The 27624-nt window shown below is 37.2% G+C and overlaps 1 long non-coding RNA gene across 1 annotated transcript in view; it reads left to right on the top strand.

The window, feature by feature from the left end:
- LOC129052990 (uncharacterized) overlaps positions 1–27624 on the top strand; it is a 416772-nt gene that overhangs the window by 250559 nt on the left and 138589 nt on the right. The gene's annotated exons all lie outside the window — the stretch shown is intronic.

Raw genomic sequence — 27624 nt, 5'->3', positions numbered from 1 at the left:
AAGGGGCTGTAGTGCTGCAGCTGTCCAGTTTCAGGTGGTGTTGGCATATCATGCAGAACCATCTATAAATCAGGACCTAGTCTTCTCTTTCTCTGTCAACTTTTCATGGTGAACTATATGAGGTCATTAGTGCAGGACTGGAGAGAGAAGGCAGGGTGGCAGGAGTAGGGACCATGGGCATTTGGGCCACTGTCTCATTAACTTACTTGTGCCTTCAGGACCTGCCCAAGCCTGACCATGTATGTACCATGTCCATTTGATGATTAAATGCTGCTGTGCACACCCAACTTTATGGCTAGATGGGTCAGAAAGCACCAAGTTTATGATAGGCCATTCAGGTTATATAATAAATTGGTGACCCATAGTCAAACATTCAGTTTCTACCAAGGCCTAGTAACAAGTCAAGAGATGTCTCTCCAAAGGAGAGTGGTTATCTGCAAAAGATGACAGGGCCTTGCTCCAAAATCCTAGAGGCTTCCACTGGGATTCACCTATGGGGGCCTGACAAAGGCTCCAGACAGCATCCCTATAAGCAACTGACACCTCAGGCACCATTGGATCTGCTGAGCCATATGGTGCAAGTGGCAGAACAGCTTGCACAGCAACCTGGACCTGTTGCAGAGCCTTCTTCTCTTCCGGGCCTCACTCAAATTTAGCAGCCTTTTGGGTCACTCCATAAATGAGTTGAAGTAACACACCCAAATGAAGAATGTGTTGTCTCCAAAATCCAAACAGGCCCACTAGGCATTGTGCCTTTCTTGGTTGTAGAAGAAGCCAAATGGAACAACTTATTCTTCACCTTAGAAGGAATATCTCTACAGGCCCCCCTCCATTGTACCCATAGCAATTTCAGCATGGTAGAATGTCCCTGAATTTTTATCAGATTCATTTTCCATCTTCTGGCATGCAAATATCTCAATGATAAGTCCAGAGTAGTTGCTACTTCTCGCTCCCTGGTTTCAATCAGCATAATTTCAACAATGTAATAAACCAGTGTGATATCTTGTGGAAGAGAAAAGTGAGCAGGATTTCAGCAAACAAGTGTATGACACAGAGCCAGAAAGTTGATATAGCCCTGAGGTAGGACAGTGAAGGTATATTGCTGGTCTTGCCAGTTAAATGCAAATTGCTTCTTGGGGGCCTTATCGACAGTGGTGAAGAAAAAGGCATTTGCCAAATTAATAGTTGCATACCAGGTACCAGGAGATGTGTTAATTTGCTCGAACAATAAAACCACATCTGGTACAGCAGCTGCAATTGAAGCCACCACTTGGTTAAGCTTATAATAATCCACTGTCTTTGTTTAAGGTCCGTTATTCTTCTGCACAGGCCACATATGAGAGTTACACAGGAATGTGGTGGGGATCACCAACCCTGCATCTTTCACGTCCTTGATGGTGCAAGAATCCCTGCAATCTCTTCAGGGATGTAATATTGTTTTTGATTTACTGTTTTTCTACATAGTGATAGCTCTAATAGCTCACATGTGGCCTTTTCCACCATAATAGCCCTCAACCCCCAGGTCAGGGAACAAATGTGGAGATTCTGTCAACTGCTAAGTATGCCTATTCCAATTATGCATTCTGGCACTGTGGAAATGACCACAGGATAAGTTTGGGGACCCACTGGACCCACTGTAAGTTGGGCCTGAGCTACAACTTCATTAATTACTTGACTTCCACAAGCTTCTACTCTAACTGGAGGGCCACAGTGACATTTTGGATTCTCTGAATCAATGTCAGCTCAGTGCCAGTGTCCAGTAATCCCCAAAAGGTCTGACCATTTTTCTTTTCCCAATGAACAGTTACTCTGATGAAAGCCCAGGGATCTCCCTGGGTAAAGATAAGAGAAAAATTAACAGTACAAATTTTCAGTAGTGTAGTGGGGTCCTTTCTCAAGGTGACTCAGCCTTCCTTTTGTTCAAGGGGTTCTGGATCTGTAAATTTGCTCAAGTCTGAAAATTGATTGAGGGTCTGTGATTCTTTGTTTTTTATCATTCAAATTAATCTTTTGTTTACTTGGCCTGGAAGTTTTCTGCTTATACCAATCAAGTAAGAATGTAGTAGGCTTCCTATCAATTTCACTTCCAGGAACACCATGATTAATTAGCCAATGCTAGAGCTCTACAAGAGTCAGAGTATTCTGACTGCTGCTTTGTCTCTGCTGTCTATTACTGCAACTATGCCCACCTTGCCTTTGATGGTTGAGTGCTGCCACTTGGCCCCTGCCACCTCAGAGTCCAATTATTCCCATCGCATTTAAGTTTTCCAATTGAGTGACTGTGGTTCTCACTGCAAGATCTGGCATAAAGAAAAGAGAGATCACACAGCTCTTCAAGGATGTCATTGCTCTTCTGACAAATCTATTTCACAAGGTATTGATGAAGAAAATGTCTTCCGTGTTCTCTCAGTTGGAATTAGTAGGGCTAAATTTACAAATCCACTGTAACATTCCAATCTCCCTAAGCTTTTGGATTCCTTTTTCTACATTAAACCAAGGGAGATCAGGCATTTCCAGCTTACTCACAGTGGGCCATCTTTTGACCCATGTTTCAGCTATCTAGCAAATAAACTATAAGAACATTTTTTTAAATTCCCCTAGCTGCAACATTAAATGCAGAATCTCTGCTTGATGAACCCATATCAATAAATTCAGCCTAATCCAACTTTATGTTCCTTCCACAATTATCCCACTCTTAATATTCATTCTCATACCTGTTCTCTAGATTTCTGCTTATATAAATTAGAAAACTCGAGTAATTCTTTTGTAGTATAGTGAACATCCTAATGGGTCAAACTCTGAACATCACCTCTATGGGCCTGCCAGGACTTCAGTTTAGTTACAGGTGTAGAAGTAAAGAGAGGTGTTGAGGTGGGTCCTGAAGAGAATTCTCATTGTCTTGCCTGGCAACTGCCTCAGAGGAGGCCATTGCTATTTCCTCAGGCAATGCATAGTTAATCTCCTCAGGCAAATGTGGAAAGGCTCATAGCAGCCTGTGTGGAAGAGGGAATGAACACACCACTGGGTGTGAATAGCCCATTTCCTCTGGCAAAAAAGGTTCATGGGAATTTAGGAAGTCCGTGTCCCCAGCTTCATTGGGGTGCTTCCACATGTCCCCATCCGAAGTTACAGGGCCTCATTCTTTCCCAGTTTAGGCCCTCAGTTTAACTGTAGACACCTGACAAGGCTAAGTCTGCATGTTTCCTTGTAGATTAGCCACTGACATGATAAAAGAGTCTGTCTGATTTTCAAAAATTTCAGCCCTGTGTCTAAGGAAGATTCAACTCTCACTGAGGGCAATCTTAGAAGTGTTGAGGCTAAGTATGTGATGCTGGAGCCTGAAGATAGAATTCCTGAACTTATCCTTTTCTTTCAACACTTTGTCCAATGAACTTAGAGACAACAAAGCAACTTTACTGTATTCTTGGTTCTCTACAAATGTTGAAAGGTATCATGTATAGATTTGCTAACCTCCTTGCCTCTAAGGAGCAGTGAAATCAGGAGTATCAAATGCATTTATTTTGCACATCTGTAAACAACTCACACCAAGGACTATCAATGTTCTCTATACTATTAGAAGTAGAGTCCTTAGCACTTTTAGGTCTAATCAGATTAAAGAGCCAAATCCAGAAACCCCAGAACCAACCAAAGAAATCCATCATTAAAATTCTTTTTGTCCAGAAGTACTCCTGGAAGTAAAATCTGTATTAGTCAGGGTTCTCCAAAGGAAAAGAAGTAACAGGATGTATGTATATATGAAAGGGAGTTTATTATATAAAATTGGCTCACATGATTACAAGACAAAGTCTCAAAATAGGCCCTTTGTTATCTGGGGAAAAGAAAAGCTGGTAGTGGCTCAGTACAAGTCTGAAAGCCTCAAAACCAGGGAAGCTGACAGTGCAGCCCTCATTCTGTGGCTGAAGGCCCAAGAGTCTCCAGCAGGCCACTGGTACAAGTTCAAGTGTCCAAAGGCCAAAGAACCTGAAGTCCTATGTCCAAAGGCAGGAGGAACAAGAGGAGGCATGCAGCACTGAGAAAAGAAGGAAGCCAGAAGATTTAGCAAGCAAGGTTATCTCACATTTTTCCACCTGCTTTGTTCTAGCTACAATGGCAGCCAACTGGATGGTGCTCACCCACATTAAGTGTAGATCTTCCTCTCTCAGTCCACTGACCAAATATCTGCCTCCTCTGGCAACGCCTTCACAGACGCACACAGAAACAATACTTTATCAGTCATCTAGGCATTCTTCAATCTAATCAAGTTGGCACCTAATATAAACGATCACAGAATGTCTCCTTTTTAATTTTTGGTTTAATTTATTCAGGTATGCTCTGTCTTTTTCTTAGTCTGGCTAAATGTTTGTGAATTTTGTTTAACTTAAAAAATAAAAATAAAAAACCCGAACTTCTTATTTTATTAATCTCCTGTGTTTTTTTCTCCATTTCAATCTTTACTTCTGCTCTGATCTCTATTATTACTTTTTCTATACTAATTTTTAGTTTGGTTTGGCTTACCTTTGCTTTTCAAGTTATTTCAGATGCATTGTCAGGTTGTTTATTTGAATTTTATCTTCTTTTTTAATGTAGGGATTTATAGCTATAAATCTCCCTCTTATTACTGCTTTTGCTGTATTCCTCAGGTTTTGGTATGTCACATTTCCATTATCATTTGTTTCAAATTTTTTTTTTAATTTTTTAAAATTTTTCATAGACTCACTGATCAGGAGCATATTGTTTAATTTTCACTTGTTTGGGTGGTTTTCAAAAATTGTTTTGTTTTTAATTTCTAGTTTTGTTCCATCTTTCTTCAGATAAAATGCTTAATATTATTTTAATTTTTTGAATGTTTTGAGACTTGTTTTGTAACATAACATAGACTATCCTAGGGATTAATCCATGTGCTGAGAAAAAGAATGTGCATTCTGCAGCTGTTGGATGAAATGTTATGTAAATAGCTATGATGTTCGTTTGGTCTATAATGAAGCTTAAGTGTAAAGGGTTTTTTTTAATTATTAATTTTGTATTTGGAAGATCTCTCTAAGCTAAAAGTGGGGTGTTGAACTTACCATCTATTATTGTATTGGAGTCTTTCTCTCTCTTTAGCTCTAAAAGTATTTGCTTCATATATCTTTATGCTCCAGTGTTTGACTCTGGTATATTTACAATTCTTATATCCCCTTGCTGAATTGACCTTTTTTATTATGGTATAATGGCCTATTTTTTCTCACAACTCTGACCAGTATCCTATCCTGTTGTGGCTGAGCTGGTATCCAAGATACAAAACAAATTACTCCCGACTGTTTCCTCTCATTTCCTTAAGCAAAAGAAAGGAGTGTCTTTTGATGCCATGAGCTCTGCAGTCCGGAGTTAGAGAAGGAGTGGTGCCAGCACTCCCCTAACCACTCCAGCCAGTGTCTCAGTAGGTCACGTGCCCTTACAGTCCGCTGGCTCTAAGCCCAGTTCAGCCCTAGAACTCACCTAGGACTTGCAGTCTTAGTGGCACAGATGGCTTTTTAAGTGTATTTAGAGCCCCATAGCACTTTAGCGTTAGGTGGCACAGCTTCCTAGAGCTCAAGTTCTGACAACTGGGATCAGCAATTCTCTGGCTAGGGCTGGTTTTACTACTCCCTCTATGGGTTGGCATCAGCTGAGTTTGGTCTGATTTTGCTTTCTGCTATAACAGGGCATCACTGAGATTTATACAATGTCTCACATTGCTTTGCTTTCCCTCTCCCAAGTGCAAAGATTCTTTCTCTTTTCCTGCTGCATGGCCTCTGCCAGGGGATGGAGCAGGGGTTGTGTCAGCAATTCAAGACTGCCATTTCTACCTCCTAAGTACCTCTTTCAAGTGATACGAAGTTAAAACCAGGTACTGCAATTGCTCACTTGATTGTTTGTTCTAATTAAGGCATTTTGCTTGTTTGTTTGTTTTTTCTGTGTAGATAGTTGTTAAATAGGGTCTTTGAAGGGAAGGTCATTGGTGGGTCTTCTATTCTGCCATCTTTCCCCGCCCTTCAGATTTTCTTTTTCTTTTTTTTTTTTTTTTAACTTCAACTATTTCTACTTATTACTTTAGTTAATCTACTTCATCTGTTCACCTTGGGCTTGAAGCACAGGCTACTGCTTTTGCCTAGTATTTTATTTCCTATTGCTGGGTTTTTGTCTGACCTGATTTATTTATCTGATATTTGTGTATAATGAAACTGCACTTATTAATTTTATTTTCCATAAGACTTCTCTCTACTAACTTATGGTCACAGAACATTTGTTCTAAACAAACTTGAAATAAGAAATTCATCATTGAATTTCTGTCTCAGTCATTTACCTAAGTAAGGTAAGGCCTAGAAATCAAGAGCAAAATGTTAATGTGTGTATATACACACATGTGCTTATAAATAGATATGTAGGTAGTTAGGTAAATAATGTATTAATATACTATTTTGGATATTGATTGAATTATAATTTTATCTCATGTTACTCCAGATAGATCAGGTAATGCTACAATAACAAGCAAATAACAAAACTTTTCTAACTTAACAACACAAATATTTATGTTTCATTTATGCAAAGTTCAATGAGTCTTCAGAGCAGTCGCCCTTCATATATGACTTAGTTACTCCTGTAGTTTCAATGTTTGTGTTTCTCCAATATTCATGTTTAAACTCAGTTCTTAGTGCAATAGATTTAAGAGGTGAGGTCTTTAGACTGTAATTAGGAAATGAGAGATCTAGTCTCATGAATTGAATCAGTGCCCATATAGAAGGGTTTTAGGAATCCTGATTGGCTATTTTTCCCCTTCTTCCATGTGAAGGAACAACATTTGTCCCTTTCGCCAAGGCACCACCTTGGAAGCAGAGAGCAAGCCCTTACCAGACACTGAATTTGCTGGCACTTTGATCTCAGACTATTATATGTACATAGAGTTTTTAATTTAAGAGAAATTTTATGGGTAAATTAAATAGGAAGCATTGAAGGAAAGTAAATCTCAGAGGTGTGCCATGGACTCTGTTTAGTACATAGAGTTTCAGAACGGTAATAAGACCTCAGATAGTTTTGTGGAGACACAGGAAGAGTTAGTCCTTGCCTATCAGAGACTTCTATGCTTCAATGCAGTAATGAAAAGCATAATTATTAAGCTCTTATGATTATCTTAGAGAAAGAAGTCTCTGGATCTAAGAAAATCTAGCAGAAATGAAAGAATAACATCAATGTAATGATCTACCTAGATTAAAACAAAAGATTACCTGAAATAATAAACACACTGATGAACAAAAGATATAAAAATATTATTCAAGAAACATGTAATCTCATTATAATGACTTGAAATTACAACTACCCCTGAAATTTAGCCTGATTGTGGTCAAGTGGGAAAACCCCAAATTGTCCTCGACATAACAAAGACTTTAAATTAAAAGAAAAATAATTAAAGTTGTATTTATAGCTTGGCTAACTTGTTGCTTGAGGTTAAAAATAGCTATATTAGCATACATACAGACAAATAACCATGTACACACACATATCAGAAAAGAAGGACATTTCTGACTTTCATGGTTTCATAGGCATTATTGTTTCTAAACAATTTCAACCATTTTCTACAATATATTAACATAATGTATACTATTCCCTCTTTTATGATTCTGATCTACCACCTCCAGAGAACTACATTGTTAAGTGTCACCAACTTGAATTTTATAAAAAGGTAGAATATCTGTTGACAGACGCTAAAATTATAGTTAAATTTAAAATATACAGTGAGTTTGGTTAAAATCCCCTCTAATGATTAGTTTTAGATAAGAGTAAGATAATCTCTTCCCACTAATAGCAAGACAGGATGGATATAAATGTAGGTAAATGACTTGCTGCATTCTCCAAACTTCTATATTACTATTTGTATTTATACTCTAGTCTAGTTTATCCACACCTTGCTTTGAAGCCTTCAGTGGGTTGAATGGACAAAAACATATGTCTGCATATTAACTGCCTATACTAGTCAGAGTTATTCAGAGAAACAGAACCCAAAGCCCAATAGACTACAAATATATAAATATTTGATATATTTATGAATATCTGACATATATAGAAATGCATTATAAGATATATATTTATATGTATATATGTATACTATCCAACATACTAGGTTTTCAATGTTTTTGAGTTCTTCAATTCACGTCTATACCACTCAGTCATGCCTTACCTAACAAAATCATTCCTTTATTTAATGACAGATATCTATAAATCCTAACTTATGAATACAAGGATGGCTCTGTTTGTTAACAGTAAAATTAAACTGCATTAATAATTCGAAGAAAGAAACCAATATAAGCATTTTCTTACATGATTAAAAAAATAGCATTTGGTGAATAGTACCATACATTTCTCCAAAACATTGAGTAATCAAAGAAAAGAAAGGCACCTAAAATATGTACTCTAGAAACAGACTGATCTTCTTTCTTGAATTTTGGCTCTATTGCTTAAAGTTATGCAGCAATGAGCATACTAAGAAACATCTCTTGCCTCAATTTATTCTAGAATAAAATGAGGAAAAAGATAATTATATCATATGGTACTATAAAATAATTCATACAATAAAATAATTCTTGTAAAAATGTTTAGAACTGTAGAACTATAAACTGATAGTCAAAATATATTATTAGTGAAAACATAGTGACAGAAAAATTATTAAAATCAGAAACACAGTAGAAATTGCCCCTATCAACCATATTATTAAACACATTTCTGGAAATTTTAGTCAATGTTTTGAGACAGAAAACTGAAACTAATAGTATAACAAAGAATTAAAATGTGATTCATATATATTAAATAGTATATACCACTTTGCTTAGGATTGCTTGAATATTCAGGCTATTTTTGGTTCCATATGAATATTAAAACATTTACTTCTAATTCTATGAAGAATGTTATTGGTAGTTTGATAGTAATAGCATTGAATCTGTAAATTGCTTTGGGCAGTATGGCAATTTGAATGATATTAATTCTTCCTATCCATGAGCAAGGAATGATTTTCCATTTGTTTGTGTCATCTCTGATTTTTTTTAAGCAGTGTATTGTAATTCTCATTGTAGAGATTTTTTACCTCCCTGGTTGGCTGCATTCCTAGACATTTTATTTTTTGTGGCAATTTTGAATGAAATTGTGTTCCTGATTTGGCTCTCAGCTTAGACGTTGCTGGTGTATAGAAATTCTACAGATTTTTGTACATTGATTTTGTATTTTGAAACTTTGTGTAGTTGTTCTTTAGATCAAGGAGCTTATGGCAGAACCTATGGGATTTTCTAGATTCAGTATTATATTATCTGCCAACAGGGATAGTTTGGCTTCCACTGTTTATTTTATTTCTTTCTCTACCCCAATTACTCTGCCCAGGATTTCCGATACTATGTTAAACAGGAATGATGAGAAAAAACATCTTTGTCTTGTGCTGATTTTCAAGGGATTCCGTCTTTTGTCCATTTAGTATCATGTTTGATGTGGGTTTTCCATAGACGGCTCTTAATATTTTGAAGCATGTCTCATCAATATCTGGTTTATTGAGGATTTTCAACATGAAGGATGTTACATTTTATTGAAAGTCTTTTGTGGATTTATTGAGTTGATCAAGTGGGTTTTGTGTTTAGTTCTGTGATTGTGGCGAATCTTATTTATTGTTTTGCATATGTTGAACCAAGCTTGCATCTCAAGAATGAAGTCTACTTGATCATGGTGGATTAGCTTTTTGATAGGCTGCTGGATTTGCTTTGCTAATATTGTGTTGAAGATTTTTGCATCTGCATTCATCAAATATATTAGCCTGACATTGTCCTTTTTTGTTGTGTCGTTGCCAGGTTTTAGTATTGGGATGATGTTGGCCTCATAGAATGAGTTGAAGAGGAGTCCCTCCTCCTCAATTTTTTTTGAATCATTTCTGTAGAAATGTTACAAGCTCTTCTCTATATATCTGGTAGAATTCAGCTGTGAATTCTTCTGGTTCTGGCTTTTTCTGACTGGCAGGCTTCCTAGATTAACCTTGGGAGGTTGTATGTGTCTAGAAATTTATCCACATTTTCTAGATTTTCTAGTTTGTGTACATAGAGGTGTAGATAGTGCTGGGCACAGTGGCGCATGCCTGTAATCCAGGCATTTAGGAGGTCAAGACAGGCAAATCACCTGAGGTGAGGAGGTCGAGACCAGCCTGGCCAAAACGGTGAAACTCCTTCTCTACAAAAACAAAAATTAGCTGAGTGTGGTGGTGGGTGCCTGTAATCCCAGCTACTCAGGAGGCTGAAGCAGGAGAATCGCTTGAAACTTGGAGACGGAGGCTGCAGTGAGCCGAGACTGTGCCACTGCACTCCAGCCTGGGTGACAGAGCAAGATTCCGTCTCAAATCACCTCAGGCAGGTGGAGGCCTGCCTCTCCCTCTGGGAGCTCCATTGCGAGGAAGTGCAGAGCTACTACCAGCCCAAGAGCTCTGGTGAGGGGTGGCTACAATCCCAGGATAGGGGACCCACCCAGGGAAAAGTGGGATTGGGGACCCACGTAAAGAACAGTTTAACCACTTTTCCATGTATGGCTGCAGTGTGCTGGGGATTCATGCCACTCTGTAATCACCATGTACTCTCCAGAGCTTGAAGGATATAATGGGGTAAGTTGTGAGACAACAAAATCTGCCAGCCTGCCCCTCTGGGAGCTCTGTCCCAGGGATAATCAGAGCTACTACTGTCTGGAGAGCCTAAATGGGGGGTTGCTGGAGTTTCAGGTAGGGGTGTCCTACCCAGTGAGGAAAAGCAGGATGAGAAATCTTCAAAAACGAAACAAAACAAAAAACAGTCTGGCCATTTTCTTGTCGGATGGCTGCACTGTGCTGGAGACCCACACCAATTCCTAACCACCACGTATAATCAAGACCCTGAAGGCTGTAGCCATGGAGGTAGCAAGACAGTAAAAATGGTGGTTAGTCCCTCCCTCTGGGAGGTCTGTCTCAGGGAAGTTCAGAACTCACACCATTCTGAGAGCTCTGGCAAGGGTGGCTGGAGTCCCACGTTGAGGGGAGGGTCCTGCCCCGTGAGAAGAAGTGGGATCCAGACTCACATAAAAAACAGTCTGGTCACTTTTCTGCGGGATGGCTGCACTGTGCTGGGAATTCGTGTCACTCTCTAGTCGCTGCATACTCTCAAGAGACTGAAGGCTATAGCAGTGGGAGCTGAGAGATAGCAAAATGGCGGTCAGCTTCTCCCTCTGGGAGCTGTCTCAGGGAGGTACAAAGCTGCTACTGGCATGAGGTGGCTGGATTCCCAGGTTGGGGGTTGTGAGCACTGAGAAAAAGCAGAATTGAGGACTTGTGGAAAAAAAAAATAATAACAAAAAAATAGTCTGGCTGCTTTTCCATGGGATGGCTGTGCTGTGCTGGAGATTCGTGCTACTTCCTAATTACCATATATAATCTAGAGCTTGAAGGCTGTAGCAGTGGGGGCTGTGACATGGCAAAAATGGCGGCTAGCCTCTCCCATTAGGAGCACTATCCCGGGGAAGTGCAGATCTGCTACCAGCTGGTGAGTCCAGATGTGGGGTGGCGGGAGGTCCAGGCCACTAGGCTTTATTCTGCGAGATGCAGTGGAGGCAAGGCCTGCTTTCTGTCACTGCTCAGTCAGCTGGATTCAGCCCCTTCCCTGGGGCATGCAAGAGATCCTGGCCTCCCTCGCTGCTGGCGCAGCAGCCACCAATGACCAGATGTCTGGGGGTTTAAGGCTCCCAGGACTCCCAGTGTGCATGAGTGGTGACTGCCTAGACTCCATATAGCTCTCCGTGTCAGTCTGGAAGTCCCAGTGGAAGGGGCACATGCGGAGATCACCTGAGCCCAGGGTTGCAAAGGTCCATGGCAGAAGTGTGGGTCGCCAGGAACTCTCACTCACTCACTTTTCCCCAGGGTGGAGAAGCCTCCCCTGGCACTGTGGTACCTCTGGGTGGGCAGTCATCCTGTCTTGCTCCTCTCTGTTCTCTGTGGGTCAAGTTGTTTTCTTGATAAATCCTGATGTGTTCACCTGGATGTTCCAGTTTAAAATCGAGTAATTACTCACCACTATTTTTTCTTTTCCTAACAGCAGCATACAACAGCAGCTTCTAGTCAGCCAGCTTGGCCTCTTCCACAGCTGTGACCAATACTTTTTTTTTGTTTGTTGTTGTTTTCATTCTATTTTTAACACCAATAAAAAAATAACTAGGAATAAACATTACAAAAGATGTTCAGGGTCTATTTGAAGACAACTCAAAAACTTTACTGAAGGAAATATAATAAGACCAAAATATATAAAAGAATGCATTATTTTTTAGAACGAATAATTTAATATTTGCTAAACGTTAATTCTCTGTATATATTTCTTCATTAATTTAGTGAAAATTAAAATAATCATTTTAACCTTTATCTGGGAGAATGATCAGGCCTAGACAAAATATTTTTGAAAAGGAAAATAAATTAAAACAATTCTATCATACCACGATATTCAAAAGTGCTATAAAGTTAATAATTTAAGCAATGAGTTGTGGTACAGAGTTAAGAACAATTTTTAAAATATGAAATAAAATAAACATCCCAGAAGTGAACTCCGAAACATATTTTATGGTGGACAGGGACAGTATTTATTTGTTTATTTGCCTGTGTGTTTTACTTTGTTTTTTTATCTAATGCTTTTCTTAAATAATTAAAATATGCAAAGACTAAATAAAAAATTCTGTGGGGAAAGTACTTGCGCCCACCATTCCAGAAGTGCACCACTATTGTCAAACACACTCTCAAACTCTATCAGAGTCAGTATATGGCCACACTTCCTTAATATTTTTCAATAATTTTATTACGTTTCTCTCTTCTCTGGATCTTTTACTCTTATAAAACATCTCTGTCTTCTATATTATTAACAATTTCTTCCCTGCTATTTCTCATTCTATAAAGGGGTTCTTATGCAAAATACCCCAAAACAATCAAATTATACATTATTTTTTTTACCTAGTACTACCTCTATTGTACAACCTCGTTCTTTTCTTAGCTAAACTTCAAAGAATTGTAACAAACACATACTATCTCTATTCCTTGTTTATTTGCTTATAGATATTTATCAAGTGAAATTTTATGTCACATGCTGTTCCAGTTGCTTTGATGTAACAATAAACAAGTTCTCAACATCAAAATAAGCTATTATTAGATGAAATAGATGAAATTAAGTTTACATAGTACAATAGCAAATGTTTTCCACTTTATAAAATAATTATTAGTACATAAATATACTACAAGACTACAGTTAAAATGGGATCTCCAGTGATGAATACATATTAAATGTAGTTAACTACTTAAGATGAATATAAAGTTTACGATATTACATGTGAATATAGACATAATTGGTGGTCTGCCTACAGTTAAGTGTTTTCTTGAAAATAATTTAAAAACTCAGGGCAACAAAGTAAAAAATAATTATATAGAAAATAATAAAATTATAGTTTATAGGAAAAGGAAAACTCAGGAATCTCAGTATTCAGTCCAGCATGTAAGGAAATTGGAAGTGATCACTTCATCCTAACAACCGAAAAACTGAACAAACTAAAAAACTAACAAAACTCTTTAGATCCATCAGAGCACTGACATCACAGGGAAAATTTCTGTCACCAAAATTGAAGGGATAGACAGGTGTATACAGTAAGCCACAACTTACTTGAGCAGAAACTGATGAGAAAAACTTCAATTGGAACAAGTACCAGGGGAGAAAACTTGAACTACAATTAACAAATTTCTGAAAGTTCAGTCTGAGAACTGAAGACTGCAGGAGGGCCTCTTCTTAGAGGTATACCAAAATTTTTATGACTTTCAATTCCAGACACTGTAGTAGCTCTTACAGTGAAGAGTGCATAAAAATCTTCTCATCCTTCCTGAAGCAAGAGGATGAAAGTAACCATTTGTAAATACACCTTCCCATTCTGTTATTCTAAACAAGGCCTGTGTACAAAAAAAATTATTTTACCTGAGTCTAACTTAATGGGGGTTTTATGAGAATTGAACTGACTTGGGTGAAGAGAAACACTCAGCTCAACCCCTCTCTACACATCTAGTCCCACATAAGTGGGAGATGGGACTATGAAACACTTCTAAGGTTCATGGCTCAGTGAATAGGCTCACTAGAAGACTGAGGACTAACCATAGGACTCTAGAATGATACTTCACCCCTACTTCATTATACCACTGCATCACTAAATTCTTACCTACCACAATTCCTTTTACTTAGTACATTATCTCTAGCCTCTATTCAAGATTACAGGACATACTAAAAGGCGAACAACACAGTATGAAGACAAAAAGTAAAAATCAGAACAATATTCAGATATTGTAAAAATGTTAGAAGAATGAGACCAGGAACATTAAACAAAACTATCATTAATATGCTAAGAGCTCTAACAGAAAATGTATGCAACATGCAATCAGAGATAAGTAATGTAAGCAGAGAGATAGAAATTCTAAGAGAGAATAAAAAATAAGTCTTAAAGGTAAAAATTATAAGATAAATGAATGCCTTTGAAGGGCTCATTAGTAGATTCAGTTCAGCTTAGGAAAGAATCTGCGATCTTAAAACTATGTCAATAGAAACTTCCAAATCTTAAGAGCAAAATAGTTACTGCCTATACAGAAGTAAAGGCTATACTTATATCCAACACTTTCTCAGAAACTATGCAAGCAAAAAATAATAATAATAAAGAAAAATATTTAAAGGATTAAGAGAGACAAAACAAAACCACCAACCTAGAATTCTGTATCATGCAAAATTATTCTTCAAAAGTGAAGGAGAATAAAAACTATCTAAGTCAAACAAAAATTGAGAGAATTTACTACTAGTAGGCCTTCTTTGCAATAAATGTTAAACAAAGTTGGTCTGAGAGAAAATAAATTACATCAGTCAGAGGCTTTGGCCTACATAAAGAAAGGAAGAGTGTTGGAAAATAAGCAAGAGAAAGCAAACCAAAAACTTTTACATTTCTTATTTTTACTTGATCTAACAGATAACAGTTTGTTAAAAATAATAAGGACAACAGTGTACTCATAATTTTAGCTTATGTATTAGTGAAACAATGACAGTAATGATACAAGGAATGAGATAGAATAATTAGGAATACTGTGTTATTATAAGTCTCTTGCATGACTTATGAACCAGTATAGTGTTATTTGAAAGTGAATTTAGATTAGCTGCAAATATATGTTGCAAGCTCCAGGACAATGACTTAAAAAAGAGAAACCCAGAAAAGAAATATAATTGTTATGCTAAGAAAGATGAGAAAATGCAATCATATAAAGTGCTCAATAAACCATGAAAGCATAAAAATGTGGAAGACAAAAATAAGAACAAAGACAATGTAGCCAATATGGTAGATGTTAGTCTAATTATATTGATGATTACTTTAAATATCAGTGGCCTGAATAATCCAATTAAAAGACAGATATTGTCAGCGTGGATCACAAAACAAAACCCAACTACATGATGTCTATAAGTAATACACTTTAAATATAAAGACACATATATTTTAAAAGTAAATGGGTGGGTGAAGATATACTATGCTAAAAGTAATCAAGTGGGAATAGTTAAATTAATTTTAGACAGCATACTTTAGAGAAAATATAAATATTAGAAATTAAAACAATATATTTCCTAATAAGAAAGAGATCAATTCTTCATGAAGTCATAGCAATTCTTAACATTTTTGTGCCTAAAGGGCACAAGACACATGAACCATAAACTGATAAAGCTGCAAGAAGAAATAGATGAATTTACTATTATATTTAGAGACTTCAACATTGCTGTCTCAGAAATGAAGATAAACAACAGACAAAAACCTTATAAGGACATATTTATACTCAACAGCATTATCAATCGACTGGAAATTATCAACATCTGTAGATCGCTTTATCCAAAAACAAGAGAATACACATTATTCTCAAGCACCCCTGGAGTAGTCACCACAATTGTTCACATTCTGGGCCGTAAAACACATTTTATGAAATTTAAATTATAAAATTTAAAAGAATACAGATTATATAATGTATGCTCTTGGATGACGATGAAATTACACAAGAAATCACAACAGAAAGTTAGCTGAAAAACAAACAAACAAAAATCAGTGTTGTACATACCAGTAGTCCCCAAAATGAAATATTTAGGTGTGGACCTAATAAACTGTGTACAAGATCTTCATGAGAAAAACTAAAACAAATCTGATAAATGAAATCAATTAACTAAATAAATGGTGAGATAGTCCATGCTCATACATATGAAGTTAGTATTGTCAAGATGTGAGTTCTTCCAAACTTGATCTACAGATATAACTCAATTCCCATCAAAATCCCAGTATGTTACGTTTTTTGGATATTGACAAAATTATTTGAAATTTTATAGGGAGAGGCAAAATATCAAAAATAGACAATACAATATGAAGGAGAAGAACAAAGTTAAAGATCTGACACTATCTAATTTCAAGATTTTCTATGAATCCTCAGTAATTAAGAGCGTGTGATACTGGGAAAAGAATAGAGAAATAGATCAATGGAAAAGAATAGAAAGCCTAGAAATATGCCCTCTCAAGGATATGTCAGTTACCCTCAAAGAGTACAAGAACAAGAAGAGCAAAAAGTAGAAGAATCTAGATACAGACTGTGTGTGTTTCACAAAAGTTAACTCAGAACGGATTGTAGGCCTAAATGTAAAATGCAAAACTATTAAACTAAACTCCTAGAAGATAACATGAGAAAAAAATGGCATTGTGTTTGGCAATTACATTTTAGATATGACACCAAAAATATGATCCATGGTAACTAGACTTCATTATATAGTTGATCCTGGAACAACATGAATTTGAAATGAGTGGGTCAATTTATACACAGTGTTTTTCAGTAAATATAGTTGGCCCTCTGTGTTAGCAGGTTTTGCATCTAAAACCAAAAATTAATAAAAATATGGTATTTGTGAAATGCTAAACCTGTATATATGGAAGGCCAAATTTTGTAAGTGTGGGTTCCACAGGACCCACTATGAGACTTGAGTATGGAGAAATTTAGCTATGTACAGAATGTCCTGGACCCAATTCTCTTTGAATAAAAACTTATGTTCTGTGAAAGGCACCATCAAGAGAATGAAAATAAAAACCACAGATTGGGAGAAAATACTTGCAAAAGATATATGAAAAATGATCATTAAGCAAAATATACAAAAACCTCTTAAAACTCAATAATAAGTAAATGAGCAGCCCAGTTAAAAATGTTTAAAAGGTATTTTCTACATCAGAGGGAGAAATCAGATATGCATATGACTCAGAGGCAAAATGGTCTACTAGATGCAGTTGGGAGTAACATTTGCCACCGAGGAACCAGGACATTGAAAAGACTGGCAAACTCCCAGAAGATCTTCAGAAGGAAGGCATTGAGAGTGTATAAACGGAATACACAGATGGTGGGCTGAAGTGGGAGGAAGCTGGAGATCCTGTATGGGACTACCATGCACCAGGACTCATTCCTAACCCCCAGTGACTCCTTGGGAAAGCGTGGGTTGTGCAGGCAAGAAGAAACTGGCTATTGCCATTGGTCTCTGCAAATCTGCCATTAAGAGAGTCCATGATCCTCATGGCCACTTGAGCTGGCAGGTAAAGCTGCATAGAGAAGTGGTGGGAGCAGAATTCTACCTAGTACAGAGCCCAGAGGGGTTAGTGTGGGAGCATCTGTATTGGAGCACAGCTGGGGTGCCAATATTCAAAGGCTTGCCTTGCTCTCCTAGGAAACTTTAGCCCGAGGGAAGCTGTTGAACCCAAACAAAAGGGTGGTCTTGCCCACAAAATGGGGCTGGTCTGACCTGAGTACCCCTCAGTCTGCTGGCCTCTCCCGGTGCCTCAGACTGTCCACACCTGCTTGCAGTGCAGCCTCAGATGCCCAGATAGGATGAGTCTTGGGGGCCCACATTATAGCTCGTGTGCTGGAGAGCCATACTTGACTGATGGAAAGTCCAGTAGAGCACTCCCATGGATGTGCACCAGCCCATACATTCTCTCTCCCCACTGCATCCTCCCCTGAGCTTCTTTGCCTGCAGGCACTTGCCCATAGCCACCCTCACCATTGCTTTGCCAGTGAGTATGCATGCAGGGTAGACCTTACCACCCCTTCCCTGCTTGTGCACATGTATGTGCACCCCACTATATCATAGCTGTTGATATTAGTGCACACAACCCCACTCCCCTGATGCACCTCCATTGCCATCAGAGCCTTTATGAGCGTGGAGACCAACAGCTGCATGACTGCCAGTGACCCGTCCCTATGTTAACACTGCCACCAGTGCAAAACTACTCAGAAAGACTTGCAGACAAAACCCCAAACTTAGCAGCAGCTGCTGCCAATTTGAATACATGCATGAAAGCACACACAGTCCTGTGCCAGCCTACACCCCACCCCTATGCTAACACCATTTCTGGTGCAAATAAACACACAGAGAGCAGCAAGGCCCCTATCCCGCTACACAATGCTGCCACCACTGTCATTGTGAATGACTGCAAGGCATCTGGCACCTATGCACCTGCTAGCTCCCCACTGAAGCCAATGAGCATGCACCTCACTGTGCTGCCACTGCCACTGGCACATGAAAACAAGGATAGGTCCCTTTGCCACCAACCTATGAAGCCCTGTGGCTGGCACCACACATTGGGGTGTTGTGATCAGAGGTCTGGGAAAAATATGGCCACTCCAGTGTGGCATGGAGAGTTCCTAACCTCCAAGGGACACAACACAAAGCTGGGGGGCCAATGACAGTCCTACAGAGTTGGAACATACAGTCCAAGAGTCCTGAACTGAACCTTGGCTCAAGAAAATATTCCAGAAATGAATACAATCAACTTATCCCACCTTATACCACAATGAAACCCAGAAGAACATCAAATAAAATAATAATAAAAACAATCCAAAGGTCAGCAACTTCAAAGATTGAAGAAACATCAGCCCACAAAGATGAGAAAGACCTAGTGCAAAAACTATGGTAACTCAATAAGCTAGAGTGTCTTCTATTTCAAAATGACTTCACTGGTATCCCAGAAATGGCTCCTAACCAGGTTGACATGGCTGAAGTGACATAAATAGAATTCAGAATATGGACAGGAATGAAGATCATAGACATACAGAAGTCAATTGAAACCCAATCCAGGGAATTTTATTGTAATGTAAGGATTGCAAAAAAATTATACAGGAGCTGATAGACAAAATAGCCATCATAAAAATGAATGAAATTAATATGATAGAGCTGAAAAACACTCTACAAGAATTTTATAATGCAGTCACAAATGTCAACAGCAGAAATGACAAAGATGAGGAAAGAATCTCAGGGCTTTAAGGCTGGCTATCAGAAATAACTCAGAGAAAAAAGCAATAAAGAAGAATTAACAAAACCTCTGAGAAATATGGGATTATGTAAACAAACCCATTTAATGACCCATCGATGTGCCTCAGAGACAGGGAAAGAAATCAAGCCATTTTGGAAAATATATTTCAGGATATTGTCCATGAATATTTCCCCAACCTTGCTAGAGAGGCCAACATTCAAATTGAAGAAATACAGAGAAGCCCTGCAAGATACTACACAAGAAGATTGTCTTCAAGACACATAGTAATCAAATTCTCCAAGTTTGAAATGAAAGAAAAGTGTTAAAGATAGCTAGAAAGAAAAAGCAGATAACCTACAAAGGAAACCCCATCAGGTTAACAGCAGACCTGTCACCAGAATCCCTACAAGGCAGAAGACACTGGGGGACTATATTCAGCATTCTTAAAGGAAAGCATTTTCTACAAAAAATTTTATGTTCAGCCAAACTTAGGTTTATAAGTGAAGGAGAAATCAGATCCTTTTAAAAAAAGCAAATGCTAAAGAGATTGTTACCACCAGATCTGCTTTACAAGAGGTCATGAAAATAGTGCTAAATATTTTTAAAAGACCATTACCAGCCACTACAAAAACAAACTTAAGTACATAGACCAGTGACACTATAAAGTAATCACACAAATACATCTCATAAAACCAGCTAACGACATGATGACATGATCAAATTGTACACACACCAATACTAACCTTGAATGTAAATGTGCTAAATGCTTCAGTTAAAAGGCACACATTGGTAAGTTGGATAAAGAAGCAAAACCCCGTAGTACACTGTCTTCAGTAGATTCAACTCACATGTAATGACACTCATAGGCTCAAAATAACGGAATGGAGAAAAATCTACCAACCAAATGGAAAACAAAAAGCAGCAGGATTTGCTATCATAATTTCACACAAAACAGACTTTAAACAAACAAAGACTAAAGATGACCAAAAATGATAAAGAAGTGCATTACATAATGGTACAGGATTCAATTCAACAAGAAAACCTAAATATCCTAAATATAAATACACTCACCACAGGAGCACCGAGATTCATAATGCAAGTTCTCAGAGATCTACAAAAATACTGATTCTCACACAATAATAATTAGAGACTTCAATACCCAGCTGACAGCATTAGATAATCAAGGCTGAAAATCAACAAAAATATTCAGGACCTGACTCAATACTTTATCAAATGGACCTGATAGACATCTACAGAACTCTCCATGAAAAACACAAAAGAATAAACATCATTTTCATCACCACATGATACACACTTTGAAATCAACCACACAATTGGACACAAAACAATCCTCAGATTATTAAATTAAAAAAAAACTTAAAATACCAACTACATTCTTGGACCACTATGCAATAAAAATAGAAATCGACCCTAAGAAAATTGCTCAAAATCATACAACTAGATGAAAATTAAACAACTTGCTCCTGAATGCCTTTTGAGTTATTAATGAAATTAAGTCAAAAGTTAAGAAATTCTTTGTAACTAATGAGAGAATAGATACAACATACCAGAATCTCTGAGACACAGCCAAAGCAGTGTTAAGAAAAAGCTTTATAGCACTAGATGCCTATATCAAAAAATTAGAAAGACTTCAAATTAACAACCTAACTATATCTAGAGAACCTAGAGAAACAAAGAAAACTAATCTAAATCTAGCTGAAGAAATAACCAAAATCAGAGCTGAAATCAAGAAAATTTTGATGCAAACAAATTATATTTTATAAGTACCCAGGAGCTGGTACTTAAAAACTTAATAAGATATTTAGACCATTGGCTATTGCTAAACTAATAAAGAAAAAATAGAGATGATACAAATAAACACAATCAGAAATGAAAAAGCAGATATTACCACTAATCCAATAGAAATACAAACCAAAAAAATCCCCACAGAGACTGTTATGAATTCCTCTATGCACATAAGTACACAAACCTAAGGGAAGTAGACAAATTCCTAGACACACACTACATCCCAAGACTGACCCAGGAAGACACTGAATCCCTGAACAGACCAAGAATCCATTCCAAAAATTGAATCAGTAATAAAAAGCCTACCAACCAGAAAGAGCCCAGGACTAGAGGGATTCACAGCCAAATTCTCCTATATGTATAAAGAAGAGCTTGTACCAATCCTACTCAAACTATTCCAAATAACTGAGGAGGAGGGATTCCTTCTCAACTCATTCTATGAGGCCAGCATCATCTTGATACTAAAACCTGCTGGAGACACAACAAAAAAGAGATAATGTTAGGCCAATATCCTTGATGAACATAGATGTGAAAATTCTCAACACAATACTAGCAAACTAAATCAAGCAGCCCATCATAAAGCTAATATACCAGGATCAAGTGAACTTCATTCTTGGGATGCAAGGTTGGTTCAATATGTGTAAATCAACAGATGTTATTTACCACATAAATAGAACTAAAAACATAAACCACATGATCATCTCAATAGATGCAGACAAAGTTTTTGATGAATTCAACATCTCTTCACATTTGAAACCCTCAACAAAAGAGAAATTGAAGAAGCATACTTCAAAATTATAAAAGCCATCTACTAAAAACCCACAGCCAACATCAAACTGAATAAGCAAAAGCTGGATGCATTACCCTTGAAAGCCAGAACAAGACAAATGTGCCACCTTTCATCACTCCCATTCAACATGGTCCTGAAAGTCCTAGCCAGAGCAATCAGGCAAGAGAAAAAAATAAAAGCCATCCAAGTTGGAAAAAAGAAAGCCAAACTCTCCCTTTTTGCAGATCACATAATTATATATCTAGAAAAACTCCTTAGTCTTGACTCAAAATGCCCTTCAACTGATAAAGAATTTCAGTAAAGTTTCAGGATACAAAATTAGTGTACAAAAATCTGTAGGATTCGTATACTCCAAAAGCATCCAAGGTAAAAGTCAAATCAAGAACTCAAGCATATTTGCAATAGCAACAATAACAATAAAATACCTAGGAATACAGCTGACCAATGAGGTGAAAGATCTCTACAATAAGAATTACAAAATCTTCAATGCCATCCCCATCAAGCTACCGATGACTTTCTTCACAGAATTGAAAAAAACTACTTTAAAGTTCATATGGAACCAAAAAAGGGCCCACATTGCCAAGACAATCCTAAGCCAAAAGAAGAAAGCTGGAGGCATCATGCTACCTGACTTCAAAATATACTACAAGGCTATAGTAACCAAAACAGCATGGTACTGGTACCAAAACAGAGATATAGACCAATGGAACAGAACAGAGCCCTCAGAAATAATACCACACATCTACAACCATCTGATCTTTGACAAACCTGACAAAAACAAGAAATGGGGAAAGGATTCCCTATTTAATAAATGGTGCTGGGAAAACTGGCTAGCCATATGTAGAAAGCTGAAACTGGATGCCTTCCTTACACCTTATACAAAAATTAATTCAAGATGGATTAAAGACTTAAATGTTAGACCTAAAACCATAAAAACTCTAGAAGAAAACCTAGGCAATACCACTCAAGACATAGGCATGGGAAAGGACTTCATGTCTAAAACACCAAAAGCAATGGCAACAAAAGCCAAAATTGACAAATAGGATCTAACTAAACTCAAGAGCTTCTGCACAACAAAAGAAACTACCATCAGTGTGAACAGGCAACCTACAGAATGGGAGAAAATTTTTGCAATCTACTCATCTGACAAAGGGCCAATATCCAGAATCTACAATGAACTCAAACAGATTTACAAGAAAAAAACAAACAACCCCATCAAAAAGTGAGTGAAGGATATGGACACTTCTCAAAAGAAGACATTTTTGCAGCCAACAGACACATGAAAAAATGCTCATCATCACTGGCCATCAGAGAAATGCAAATCGAAACCGCAATGAGATACCATCTCACACCAGTTAGAATGGCAATCATTAAAAAGTCAGGAAACAACAGGTGCTGGAGAGGATGTGGAGAAATAGGAACACTTTTACATTGTTGTTGGGACTGTAAACTAGTTCAGCCATTGTGGAAGACAGTGTGGCGATTCATCAAGGATCTAGAACTAGAAATACCATTTGACCCAGCCATCCCATTACTGAGTATATACCCAAAGGATTATAAATCATGCTGCTATAAAGACACATGCACACGTATGTTTATTCTGGCACTATTCACAATAGCAAAGACTTGGAACCAACCCAAATGTCCATCAATGATAGACTGGATTAAGAAAATGTAGCACATATACACCATGGAATACTATGCAGCCATAAAAAATGATGAGTTAATGTCCTTTGTAGGGACATGGATGAATCTGGAAACCATCATTCTGACCAAAGTATTGCAAGGACAGAAAACCAAACACTGCATGTTCTCACTCATAGGTGGGAATTGAACAAAGAGAATGCTTGGACACAGGAAAGGGAACATCACACACCAGGGCCTGTCATGGGGTGGGGGTAGAGGGGAAGGATAGTGTTAGGAGATATACCTAATGTAAATGACGAGTTAATGGGTGCAGCACACCAACATGGTGCATGTATGCATATGTAACAAACCTGCAAGTTGTGCACATGTACCCTAGAACTTGAAGTATAATAAAAATAAATAAATAAATAAAAATAAAAATCCAAGTAGAAAGCATGTAAAAAAAAAAGAATTACAAAATCATGCTGAAAAAAATCAAGTGAAACAAACAAATGAAAAAAAAAAAAAAACTCCATGCTCATGGATAGGAAGAAATAATATTGCCAAATTGACCATACTGCCCAAAGCAATTTACAGATTTAATGTTATTCCTTTCAAACTATCAATAACATTCTTCACAGAACTAGATATCTACTTTTAAATCCATGTGGAACCACAAAGAAGCTCAAATAGCCAAGGCAATCCTAAGCAAAAAGAATAAAGCTAGAGACATCATATTACCTGACTTCAAACTATATTATAGGACTACAGTGACCAAAACATCATGGTACTGGTGCCAAAACAAACATGCTGACCAATGGAACAGAATAAAGAGCTCAGAAATAAGGTCACATGCCTACACCAGTTTGATCTTTGACAAAATTTATACAAACAAGTGCTGGGAAAAGGATTCCATATTCAATAATGGTGCTGGGAAAACTGGCAAGCCATATGCAGAAGATTAAAACTGGACCCCTTTATTACACCATATAAAAATCAATAAAATGAATTAGTGACTTAAATCTAAAACAAATAACTATAAAAACCCTGGGGAAAAAATAAAAACTAGGAAATACCATTCTAGACATAGGACCTGGCAAAGACTTCATGATGAAGTCACCAAAAGCAATTGCAGCAAAAACAACAATTGATAGATGGGACCTAATTAAATGAAAGTGCTTCTGCACAGCAAAAGAGAGAAATGATCAAAAGAGTTAACAGACGACCAACAGAATGGGAGAAAACATTTTCAAACTATGCATCCAACAGAGATCTAAGATCCAGAATATGTAAGGAAATTAAACATATTTACAAGCAAAAACCAAACAAAACAATTTAAACATGGGTGTATTAGTCCGTTTTCACGCTGCTGATAAAGACATAGCTGAGACTGGGCAATTTACAAAGGAAAGATGTTTGTTGGACTTACAGTTCCACGTGACTGGGGAGGCTTCACAATCATGGCAGAAGGCAATGACGAGCAAGTCACATTTTACGTGGATGGCAGCAGGCAAAAAGAGCTTGTGCAGAGACACTCCCATTTTTAAAACCATCAGATCTCGTGAGACCCATTCACTATCACGAGAGCAGCAGGGAAAGACCTGCCCCTATGATTCAATTATTTCCCACCAGGTCCCTACCACAACAAATGGGAATTATAGGAGCTACAAGATGAGATTTGGATGGGAACACAGAGCCAAACCATGTCAGTGAGCAAAGAACATGAACAGGCAATTTTCAAAATAAGACATTAGTGCAGCCAATAAGCATATAAATGAATGGTTAATATAACTAATAATTAAGTAAATGCAAGCCAAACCAGTATGCCATATCATCTCACACCAGTCAGAATGGCTATTATCGAAATGTCAAAAAATAACAGATGTTGGTGAGGCTGTGAAGAAATAGGAATGCTTATGCACTACTGGCAGGTATGTAAATTAGTTCAGCCATTGTGGAAAGCAGTTTGGCCATATTTCAAAGAATTAAAACAGAATCATCACTTGATCCAGCAATCCCATTACTGGCTATATACCTAAAGGAATATAAATTGTTCTACCATAAAGACACGTGCATGTGTATGTTCATCACAGCACTATTCCCAACAGCCAATAAATGGAATCAACCTAAATGCCCATCAAGTGTAGACTGGATAAAGAAAATGTGGTACATATACATCATGAAATATTATGCAGCCATATAAAATGAGATCTTGTATTTTGTAGCAACATGGATGGAGCTGGAGGCCATTATTCAAAGTCAACTAATGCAGGAATGGAAAATCAAATACCACATGCTCTCACATGTAAGTGAAAACTAAATATTGAGTACATATGGAAACAACAAAAGGAACTATAGACACTGGGGCCTACTTGAGGGTGGAGGGTGAGAAGTTACAAAGGATTGCAAAATCTATCAAGTACTATGCTTATTACTTGGGCAATGAAATAATTTGTGCACCAAATCTCTGTGACATGCAAGATACCTATGCAGCAAACCTGCACATGTATCTTTGAACCTAAAATAGAAGTTTAAAAAATTTTTTAAAGATATAAACAGACATTTCGCCAAAAATGTTACACAGGTGACTAAATAACCATATGAAGAGATGCTTAACACAGATGTCATGAGGGAATTATGATTAAACAACAATCATATCTCAGTAGATACCTATTAAAATGCCAAATTTAAAATACAACAACAAATGTCGATGAGGATGCGGACCAACAGGAACTCTCATTCTATCTATCTATCTATCTATCTATCTATCTATCTATCTATCTCTATCTATATATCTCTATCTATATAGACTATATATATATAGATAGAGATATATAGATAGGATATATATAGATAGAAGGAATCAGAGTCCAGTCACTTGGAAGAAAGTTATAGCAGTTTCTTATAAAACTAAATACACTCTTATCATATTAGGTTGGTGCAAAATTAATTGTGATTTTTGCCAATACTTTTAACAGAAAAGCCACAATTACTTTTGCAGCAATCTAATACAATCTAGTAATCACTCTCTTTGATTGTTACTCAAAAAAAAGTAATATAAAGGTATATAAAGTGGTAAAGAAAATCTATGTCCATTACGCTAAATTAACTAAGCCAGTAACAGAAACACAGATATTATATGACTTCACTTATATGTGAAATCTAAAAAAGTTTATTAATTCATTGAAGTAGACAGTAGAATGATGGTCACAAGAGGCTGGGGGTGGGTATGGGGAAAGAAAAGATGTTGGCCAAAGGGTGCAAAATCTCAGTTAGACAAGAGGAGTAAATTTTAGTGTTCAATTGCAGAACATGTTGACCATAGTTAATAATAGTGTATTATATATTTCAAAATTGCTAAAATAGTAAATTTTAAATGTTTTCCCAAAGGGGAAAGAAAAGGTAAGTAGGTGGAATAATGAATACGTTAATTTGCTTGATTTAATTATTCCACCATGTATACATATATTTAAAAATCACATTGGACTACATAAATATATACATATATTTTTAATTAAAATGTTTAAAAAGAAAATCTATTTTCACACAAATATCTGCACACAGATGTTTACAGCAGCTTTATTCCTAACTGCTACAAATTGGAAGCAAGCAAAATTTTCTTCAGGAGGTGAATGAATGAACTGCGGTTCATCTAGAATCTAGACAATGGAATATTATTTAGCAGTAAAGAAAGTGAAGTATGAAGACATGGAAAGATATAAAACAAAATGGCAGAGAATAATCAAGTTATGTCTCTTTCTTCTAGAGCCAAGATGGTCTTCTTCTTCTGACCTTGAACATCAGAACTCCAGGTTCCTTTTTTTTTTTTTTTTTTGAGATGGAGTCTCGCTCTGTCGCCCAGGCTGGAGTGCAGTGGCGTGGTCTCGGCTCACTGCAAGCTCCGCCTCCCAGGTTCACGCCATTCTCCTGCCTCAGCCTCCCAGTAGTTGGGGCTACAGGCGCCCGGCACCACGCTCGGCTAATTTTTTGTATTTTTAGTAGAGACGGGGTTTCACCGTGTTAGCCAG

The sequence above is a fragment of the Pongo abelii genome, chromosome X, assembly GCF_028885655.2.
Source record: "Pongo abelii isolate AG06213 chromosome X, NHGRI_mPonAbe1-v2.0_pri, whole genome shotgun sequence".
Classification (NCBI taxonomy): domain Eukaryota; kingdom Metazoa; phylum Chordata; class Mammalia; order Primates; family Hominidae; genus Pongo; species Pongo abelii.
The sequence above is the reverse complement of the archived record's forward strand: the minus strand, read 5'-3'. Positions and strand labels throughout refer to the sequence as shown.